Source organism: Heptranchias perlo, chromosome 20 (genome assembly GCF_035084215.1).
Source record: "Heptranchias perlo isolate sHepPer1 chromosome 20, sHepPer1.hap1, whole genome shotgun sequence".
Taxonomy (NCBI): Eukaryota; Metazoa; Chordata; class Chondrichthyes; order Hexanchiformes; family Hexanchidae; genus Heptranchias; species Heptranchias perlo.
The window spans coordinates 22,383,463-22,393,839 of record NC_090344.1 but is presented as its reverse complement, the minus strand read 5'-3'; the positions used below and the strand labels follow the sequence as shown (position 1 = coordinate 22,393,839).

Genomic DNA, 10,377 nt, shown 5'->3' with positions numbered 1-10,377 from the left:
CGTACAGCTTATTATTTTACCTAATTTGTGGAATTAAGCGACAAAATAACACTGTGGTGTTTGTCTTTTTTCAGGTTTCAGGAGGAAACGGATAGAAAGATGACTGTTCAAAAACGCCCTTTCATTGTCCAGACAGACCTCTCATAGAATGTGCCTGCCACAAGTTAATTTAAGGACACGTTCTTGTTTCTGGGCTCGTTGGGGTGGGGCCATAATTCACGATTTGAGTTTCAAAGTCGGAACTCGTCCAAATTTGGACCTCGACTTGTGATCTTGACCTGCGGTACAAACGTTTGCAAATAGGAAAAATAAGTCCTCAAATCGCTCCACCTGAATCTCCAGGCCCAGATGAAATATATCCCAGGATGTTAACAGAAGCAAGGAAGGAAATAGCGGAGGCTCTGACCATCATTTTCCAATCCACCCTGGCAAAAGGTGTCGTGCTGGAGGATTTGAGGATTGCTAACGTTGTACCATTGTTTAAAAAGGGAAAAAGGGATAGATCGAGTAAATACAGGGCAGTCAGCATAAACTCGATGGTGGGTAAATTATTGAGCACAATTCTGACGGAAAGTATGAATCGTCATTTAGAAAGGCCCGGATTAATCAAGGACAGTCAGTGTGGATTTGTGAAGGGAAGGTCGTTTGAATTGAATTATTTGAGGAAGTTTCAAGGAGGATCGATGAGGGTAGCGCGATTGATGTAGTCTATATGGATTTTAGCGAGGCTTTTGACAAAGTCCTCCATGGCAGATTGGTCAAAAATGTAAAAGCCCATTGGATCCAAGGGACATTGGCAAGTTGAATCCAAAATTGGCTGAGTGGCAGGAAGCAAGCGGTTGTGGTCGACGGGTGCTTTTGTGACTGGAAGGCTGTTTCGAGTGGGGTTCCATGCGGCTTCAGACTAGGTCCCTGCATTTCGTGGTGCAGATCATTGATTTGGACTTAAATGTAGGGGGCATGATTACGAAATTTGCAGATGATACAAAAATTGGTCCTGTGGTTGATAGTGAGGAGGAATGCTGTAGACTGCAGGAAGATATCCATCGAGCGGACATGTGGATAGAAAAGTGGCAAATGCAATTCAATCTGAAGAAGTGTGAGGTAATGCATTTAGTCCGGGCGGGGGCGGGGCAAAAAGGCAAGGGAATACACAACAAATATTGTAATTAATTTGCCATTTACACTCCCATTCTGCAATTTTACTAATGTCTTCCTTTATTTTTCGCATTTTTCCTTTGTATTGACTACAGCTCGCAATTAGGTGTCATCCCTAAATTTTGAAATTGTACTTCCGATTCCCGTGTCCAAATCATGAATGTAAATTTTGAACAACAGTGGTCGCAGCACCGATAAATTGTGAACAGCAGTGGTCCCAGCACCGATAAATTGTGCACAGTGGTCCCAGCACCGATAAATTGTGAACAGCAGTGGTCCCAGCACCGATAAATTGTGAACAACTGTGGTCCCAGGAATTGTGATCTTGAACTGTAGTTGAAACTTTTGCATAAAAGGAAATAACGTCCCCAAATCGTCCCACATGAATCTCAAACGCTTTGGGAAGAAGTTCAATGGAAACAATCAGGACTTTAAAGGCACCTCAACGACCTGAACTTTCGTTGAATGAATTTTGTTAGCCATTACATTCGACCATGAAATCGCCCTTGACGTTCATCTCACTGAAGCAGAGTGTGGCCGCTTTGTATCTGTGAGCATGTCGGTCGCGTGTTGAGCTTTGATATTGATCGCTTGCAATTTGCAAAATTTCATCAATCGTCAGGGAAAAGAAACCGAGAATCGAATTGTCCCTGTTGGTGATGAACTGAAGGGATTGGTGCTCCAAGCAGATCTGAAAAATGCGTGGTGCAATCGGTAAGAAGTTCCAAATCCACCCTCCAGCCACTCGGCAATCATATTAACTGAGCTTTACTCTGGCCCAGTGTCACCGCGCTGAAATCGAGTATTTGTGCGGCGTGTTTTTCTTCATAGTTGCTGGTTTAAGAGTGAAGACCGGCTTGTTGGATTTTCACTCCTGCAAGTTTCAACCATTCATTTTTCACTGACTGTAGACAGTTGTTATATTGGTCGCGACAAACTCAAAGTTTAGCCCAGTGAATTATTGGTTTAGCAGGTGATCTCTTCACCTGTTCTCGGCGGTGTTATCCGTTAGCGTGAAAGTTTGATTGTTCGAGCCCTTATTTTATTTTATCCTCAGGATTCATCGCCTCAAAGTTCCAGGGTTTCAACGCATGTTTTGGAATCAAGAAAATGTACCGGAATCATTGCCAGCTGAGCAGGACTGATATTCTACCATTTACCCTGCGGTCGGGAATCAGGCACATGAATCATATAAAGGAATGGGACATTGGCTTCACGGTAATTACAATTCTCCTTGACAGACAAGCCCCCGAAAGGCCCGAAGGGAGGCCGCATTCGCAGCAGGTGAGCTGGTTCGCTGTGACATGGAGATTTCTGTAGTGAGCGAGACCAGACTGTTCCAATGTTCAGAGAATAAATTTCACACCCTTTATTTTGGAAAAGCAAAACGGTGGGGATTTTTGTCACAGCCCGATGCCTTTCGTGTTGTATCAGATGTTCCTCGTTGCGTTACTTTCATCTTGATCGGAGAACCAGTTCGGGCGCTCCTGTGATAAACAGCGACAATTGCCAGTTAATGTTAAATTTAACAACCACTCCACTGCGTTTTTAATCCCACTCTTAAGATGCAGTCTATAAAATGAAAAAAAATCATCACATTCAAAGCATAAAAATCTTATTAAAGTTTTGACTGTCTCTCGGTAACCACGTCAACATCGCCTTCAGTCTGAAATAGAAAGTTATCGATTGATTCATGGTGATTAAAACAGGGATTCAACTACGAACAGGATTTAATTAGCTTCATGTAATTAATTTAATAAGTTCATAACTCTTTTTAAAGTTAATTCCCAAACTGGGAATCGAACCTCGCGGCGGTGAGAGTACCGAATTCTCACCACCAGGCCATTGGGGAACTCCCAAGATTGCGCACGAGACAAAGTGGAACTGATGACATTATTTTTTCTTTCGCTCTTTCATGTTTCATTCAGCTCTGTGTTTATTCTCAGGCCTCTTATCTCTCCTTCTTTTCAGCTTCTGACTGCGGATATTCCTGTGGTGAAATATCAATAATATAGAACATCTCACAGCCCCGGTATATTTGCTGTTTCTCTGTGCAGTTCTGTGCAAAATCAAACTGCACGCAAATACCGACAGTGCCTCTCTCTCACTCCCCACAGAAGCAGCAGGAGATGCCACTTTAAACTGCCAGTTGCTTCAAACGATTCATGATGGACCTGCGTGACCTTGCAGTTTCCCAAGAGCTGCATTCATTGCGTGAATTTTGGAAATGGAAACATGTCCATCAGCAGCTTGTGGTCGTATTTTACCTCACTTTCCATTTCATGTACATGCCTACTTGCACTTGGTGATGTCATTGCCTGAACATCACCTCTGTCGCGATATTATTTCGAACAGAAAATGCCATTTTGTGCGAGCAGTTTGTTTGGCAGGAAAATGACCTGAATTACAAAGGGCCAAGTAGGAAAGGCTGCGTTGCTCTGCTTGTTCGCAGCAAAGAATTTTCAGCGTTTCCTTGGGGTTTAGTGTTTAGGATTCGGCGCTTTCATCACCACGGCAAAGATTGTCGGTCTCAACATCCGCATATTATACACTCTACCATAAGTGTACTGTACTCAAATTGCTGATTTTTTCATTGTGAGGGGAAGAAACATAAATGTGTGGACATTAATTACGAATTCATCAGCTGGGTTGCACCTTTTCTTTTCCTACCGTCTCAGACTTTCCATCTTTACCCTTCTCTGCTGGTGTTGCAGGTTCCATCATTCTTCGCTGTTCACGATGCCTGAGAAGTCCATCAGGAGAAAACAGGCAAAGTCAAGAGACAGAGACAGGGAGAGATTAAAACACAGAAATAAATTGTATGAATGTCAAGTTCTGCGAAGGAGCAGAATTTAGAATGGAGCTTGGGAGAGATTCCTTCACGTGTCTTGCAATTTTGCAAGAGATCATTGGGCTCCGAGTTCAAAGCGTCGTTGGCGATGGAGCACCTCTCTGAGGGAGCGAACAAGGTCCGTTCGTTCAAGTTCATATCAATTTGAACACTGAGCAAACTTTAAAGGAGCGCTGCGAACAGGATTCGAACCTGTGTAGGGCAAACCCCATTGGATTTCAAGTCCAACGCCTTCACCACTCGGCCATCGCAGCTGCAAACATTGGTGATGCACAGCTATAAATCAGAATGCGTAGGGTTATCACACGAGATCTGTGACACTTTGTTCTCTCAGACAGGTTTCCAACTGGAAACTTACAGCTTGTTCATGTGCTGACTTTGCTGTCTCCGTGACAGAATTCTCATTTATCACGTGAGAAACCGGGGTTCGATTTCCGGTTCGTTTAGGATTATTTTCATTCTCCATTCATAAGATCGCGTGAATTGTGCGACATTCGCCTTCAGCTTCAATCTGCGCACCATTTCGAGACATTTTCCATTCTCCACGTGTGTTGCGTCCAAGCTGGGTTGGAAAATCACATTGTAAGTCTAACGCCTTAATCATTGGGTCATCGCTGCTGCAAGCGAGAAATCCGACACCGCTGCAGAAGAGAATGAAGAAGGTTATGACAGGAGAACTCTGAGACTGTATGTTCTTTTCGACAGGTTTCGAACTGAGCACAGACCACCGGCTGCTGTGCGGACTTTGTTATTTCAGTGATCAAATTCTTGCTTTCTGCGCGGGAGGCCCGGGTTCGATCACCACCCAATAGAGGAGCATTTTTCATTCTCCATTCATGAGTTCACGTGAATTGGGATACGTTGACATTCAGCTTCAATCTGAACACCATCTTGTGATATTTTCCTTTCTCCATGTGTGTTGTCGTCGACAGAACCTCTGCATTCTGTCCTCCATGCACTGGAATTAAGACAATCCTGCCGACTGCACCGCTGACAAGACGTGAGAAGCCAATTAGAGATTTTGAACTAAAAATGGTAACACCGCAGGGCTCGTCCGGGATCTCTCACATAACAATCAGCAAATCCCCATAGCGAGAATCATACCCCAAGACCAACGAGCCACTGATAACAGAGGGGTGAAACCAATGCAGAATTCTGTGCCACCCACAGCCGATCGGCCACCATTCTCTACATCCTATCACTTTTTCTATTCCGATGTACGGCAATGTGAAGACGTACATTAACTATTTCATATCAACAATATTAGCATCTCTTTACCACATTCGTTTCGAATGTGCGAGTTGTAATATCAAGTGAGACTTTGCAGAATTAATTGCTCTCAAGCTACATGGCATCAGCAGATTATCCACACTACCACAAGTATAACAGTGACTGCACTTCAAAAATACTTCATTGGCTGTAAATCGCTTTGGGAGGTCTTGATGTCGTGAAAAGCGCTTTGTAAATACAAGACTTTGTTTTTATACTGGGCTAAAAGTACTGATGATTTCACTATGAGGCCGAAGCGACATCAATATGTGGACATTGGCTCAGAATTCATCATCTGGGTTGGTCCTTTACTTTTCCTCCCGTCTCAGTCTTTCGATCTTTACCGTTCGCTGCTGGTGTCGCAGGTTCGATGAGCTTTGGCCGTTCAAGGAAGCTTGAGAAGTCCATCAGGGGAAAACAGAGAGTGACAGAGACAGGGAGAGATAGAGAGATAAAAGTAAAGAAAGAAAAGCCTGAATATCAAGTTAGCAGAATTTGAAATGAAGCTTGAGAGAGATGGAATCATACACTCATAGAATCGTTACTGCACAGAAGGAGGCCATTCGGCCAATTGAGCCTGCCCCGGCTCTCTTTAAGAGCAATCCAGTCAGTCCCATTCCCCCGTTCTTTCCCTGTGGACCCGCAAATATATTTCCTTCAAACACTTAACCAATTCCTTTTTGAAAGTCACGATTAAATCTGCTTCCACCACCCTTTCAAGAGATGCATTCCAGATTATAACTACTCGCTGATTTAAAACGTTTTTCCTCATATCTCCTTTGGTTCTTTTGTCAACCACCATAAATCTGTGTCTTCTGATTCTCGACTCTTCCGCCAACGGGAGCAGTTTCTGTTCATTTACTTTATCTAAACCCGTCATGATTTTGAACACTTCTATCAAACCTCCTCTTAACCTTCCTGCCCTAAGGAGAACAACCCCAGCTTCTCCAGTCTATCCACGTAACTGAAGTCCCTCATCACTGGAACCATTCCAGACAATCTTTTCTGCATCCTCTCCGTGGCCTTCACATCCGTCCTAAAGTGTGGTGCCCAGAATTGGACACAATACTCCAGTTGTGGATTATTGTGACGTTTCCTTCAAGCACCTTCAAGTTTTGCAAGAGGCCATTGGTCCAAATTAAAAGGCTCTGCCTCGGTGGAGGATCTGTCTGAGAGAAGGAAATGCAGCCCGTTATCTCCAGTTCATATTTATTTGAGCATTGAACAAAACTGTAAACAATAGCGCCGCGAGCAGCATTCCAGTGTTTCACCGAAAGACCCTGTCCAGTTTTTGACCTAACGCCTTAACCAATCGGCCATCACAAGCAGCGAGTGCTAGTAATGCACGGCTGTAAATCAGAATGCGCAAGGTACTCAGAGGAGATTTGTGAAATTATATGTTGTTTCAAACAGGTTTCCAACTGGACACAGCGAGCCCGATACCATGCAAACGTTGCTGTTTCATTGGTAGAATTTGCACTCACCACGCGAGGGAACAGTGTTCGTATTCCCGACCAATTAAGGAGTATTTTTATTCTGCACCTCTGAGATCGCCTGAATTGAGAAAAAATCACTTTCACTTTCAATGTGCACACCGCCGTGAGACATTTTACTTTCTCTATGAGTGTTGCGTCGATAAACCGGCTGCATTCCGGCCTCTGGACCTCAAACATGGTCGAGGATTAAATCAATCCTGCTTTCTGCAACGCTGAAAAGATGTGAGAAAGAAATGAGTGAATCTTCATTGGAATTAGTGAAACAGGAGGGTTCTGGGATTTGAACTGGGGACCTCTCACATATCAAACAGTGAAACGCCCAAAATGAAAACCATAATCCGAGAACAAGGAGCCGTCAGTAATACAATCGTATAACCAGTTAAAATATCCCTGCGACCCACAACCGATCGCCCATTCATTCAGACCGCTTCTGTCCATCGAATCATAGAATGGTGACAGCACAGAAGGAGGCTGTTCGGCTCATCAAGCCCGTTTCGGATTTTTATAAGAGCAATCCAATTAGTCCCATTCCCCGGCCCTTTCCCGGTGCTCTGTATTTTTCCCCTTCAAATTCCTTTTTTAAGTCACGATTGAATCTGCTTCCACCAACCTTTCAAGCAGCGCATTCCAGATCAGAACCATTCGCTGCGTAATTAAGTTTTTCCTCATATCGCCTTTTGTTCTTTTGCAATCACCTCAAATCTGTGTCCTCTGGTTCCCGACCATTCCGTCAATTAAAACAGCTTCTCTTTATTTACTTTATCGAAACCCTTCATGACTTTGAACACTTCTATCAAATCTCCTCTGAACCTTCTCTGCTCTAAGGGGAACAACCCCAGCACAAGTCAAATGCGGTCAATCAGCTTGAATGAATTTGTTTGATCATTAAACAGACCTTTAAAGACTGGCCCTGTTTTGTGGCAGTGTGAGCTAATGGTTTAAATCGCTGGTTTCAATGTCTGGGGCGTTTCTCCATTCGAATTTTACCATTGACAGAATTTCTGCAAATATCCATTTTGACCTGTTCACAGAAAACCCGATTGCAGTGCGATGGAGCAGAGGATGTGAAAGATGTTGAAAGTTAAAGTGCAGATATTATTTTCATCACGGGGACAGGACACGTTTCCACAGGTAAGGACATCTCACCATAATATTCTTTCCAGCAGAGTGTGACAGGTGATCAGAGTGACCGGGCTCTCGCGGCGCAATCGGTCTTATATGAGTTACAGGCTCTGGAAATGCCGGGGTTTTTAATTCGAGTCTCACCTAGATCAAACAATCCTTTTACTTGTGAACATTTCGACCGGAGTTGAAGGTACAATTGGTGTGTTCCAAAATTCATTTAATTATCTGAATTGCCATGTGGTTCCTCCGGACTGCACGGTTGCAATAGCAGATGTGATGTTTAGTATTACTTGTTTACAGGAGGGAGGCTTCGGTTTTGTAGACACAAACTATGATTTTGATCCATCTTCAAATCGTGGGATTTAACTGGAGCTTTAAACCAGCGCCAGCGGCCGCTCAGCCAGGATACTTTCCATCCTACACTTCAGGAGCCAGTTTTACAGGAATAGAATTACTGCAAGCAAGAATTCTACCCCTCAAGCACCAATGCTCGCACGGCAGCAGGATGAATGTGTCCAGTTAGAAACCTGTCTGAAGGAACATTCAGTCTGACAGAGCCGGAAGTCCAGCAGATTGACTTTCGGTCTGAGCAGATGAAGAGTCTCCTCCTTGAGCGAGTTTCGCCAATCCAGCTCAGAGTGGATTAAGAATCATGAATCCGGGTGTGACTGGATCCCCTTGTGTGAGATGAAGTGTAGGGGGCAGTTTCACATCCTTGACGGACATTAATGATCCTGTTGTGGTTTTGCTGCAAAATTTCACTTCCCAGCTCCCGAAGTAAAATCCAACGCCGTTGCAACTCGAATCCACAACCTTTGAATGGCTTATCAAACAAAACAAGTAGAAGTCCAACACACTCGCCATTGCACCACAGGGTCAGTTGCCAAAAAATCCCGAATAAAAAGAAAGACGTGTTTCTCCGGTCCAGGGGCAAAGTGACAATGGATGTCATTCAAAAAACTGTCCCCTCGAATCTGTATTGATATATTTTTTTGTAAAGCTTCGATTTTAAAAGTTATAAAAAGCCGAAATAAATAAAGTAAATTATAAGAATGGAATCCGTGATTAAGGCGTTACAACATACTTTAAGCAACTGAGTTAACCGGCCGTACTGACGGTCCATTCGACATTTTAATTAATTTCTGTACCTGTCCGCTAGTTGGTAGCGCTTTCTGTACTTGGACCCCTAAATCTCTCTGCTCCTCCACAGTTCCTAGTTTCTCACCATTTAGAAAACATTCTGATTTATCTTTCTTAGATTTAAATTGGATGATCTCGCTCACCCCGCATTGAACTATATTTGCCGCAGTTTTGCCCACTCACTGAATCTATCAATTCCCACTTTTCAACTTCCTGCTTCAATCTTCATGACTTATTGCGTCACCAGAAGGCTGCGTGTTCAAATCACGGGGTAACCGTTACTTTTCGAGCTGATCAGATTCTGGATCGTTCCGGAATGAATATATTATCTGCTTTTTCTCAATAAACAGAATCTTGCTCTAAAGTCTGCTTCCCTGGTTCTCAAATTTCAGGAAGGCGCCTCATTCTGCCCTCGACTTTTGATCTTGACCTGCGGTTGAAACTTTTGCAAAGATGGAAAAGAAGTCCCCAAATCGCTCCACCTGAATCTTAAACGCTTTGGGAAGACGTTCAGTTCAAACAATCAGGAATTTAAAGGCACCTCAATGACCTGCACTTTCTTGGAATGAGTTTTGTTCGCCATTGCATTCGACCGTGAAATCGCTCCCGGCTTTCATCTCACTGAAGTGAAGAGTGTGACCGCGTTACATCTGTCAGAGTGCAAGTGACGAGTTTGGGGTCGGTATGGGTCGTTTACAACTTTTGAAATCTCACCAAGCAGCAGAGAAAAAGAAACTTGGAATCAAATTGTCCCTGTCAGTGATGAATTGAAGTGAATATCGCTCCAAGCAGATCTGGACAACTCGCAGTGCAGCCGCACAGGAGTTCCAAATCCACCCTCTCGCCACTCGGCAATCGCATGAACTGAACTTTACTCTGACCCAGTGTCACCGCGCTGAAATCGCGGATGTCTCGGCCACACTTTTTCTGAACATCATGGTTTCTGGTTTAAGAGTGAAAACTGCCGTCCGCTTAACTGTAAGTGCAAGAGACAACTTTGTAAACACCGAGTCGTGTCACAGACCTGCTCGTCGGACCTGCTCATTTCATCTCATCCCATTTTCAGCAAACCTGAATATTACTGGAATAGAGAATGGCGAATCACAGCACGAGAAATCAATCCTCTCGACCACGAGGGGACTGAGTCTTCCAACAGACAGGTGTTTAATGGCAAGGTGAGTTTAATGTTCAGGAATAATAGTGCACAGATTTTCACTCTTGCAAACTTCACACACTTTATTTTGGAAAAGTAAACTGATAGCAGAGAGAATTTATTTTGAACGCTGCAACCTGAATTTTTAGCTTGTTGAATCAGTGGTTCAGTAACAAACGGATACT

General features: G+C 43.7%; 1 non-coding gene across 1 annotated transcript; it reads right to left on the bottom strand.

Moving 5' to 3' along the window:
- Positions 1 to 4,180: 4,180 nt before the first annotated feature.
- On the bottom strand, positions 4,181 to 4,263 carry trnas-uga (transfer RNA serine (anticodon UGA)). Its single transcript has one exon. It is a non-coding gene; the product is annotated as a tRNA-Ser (tRNA).
- Between the last annotated feature and the right edge of the window lie 6,114 nt (positions 4,264 to 10,377).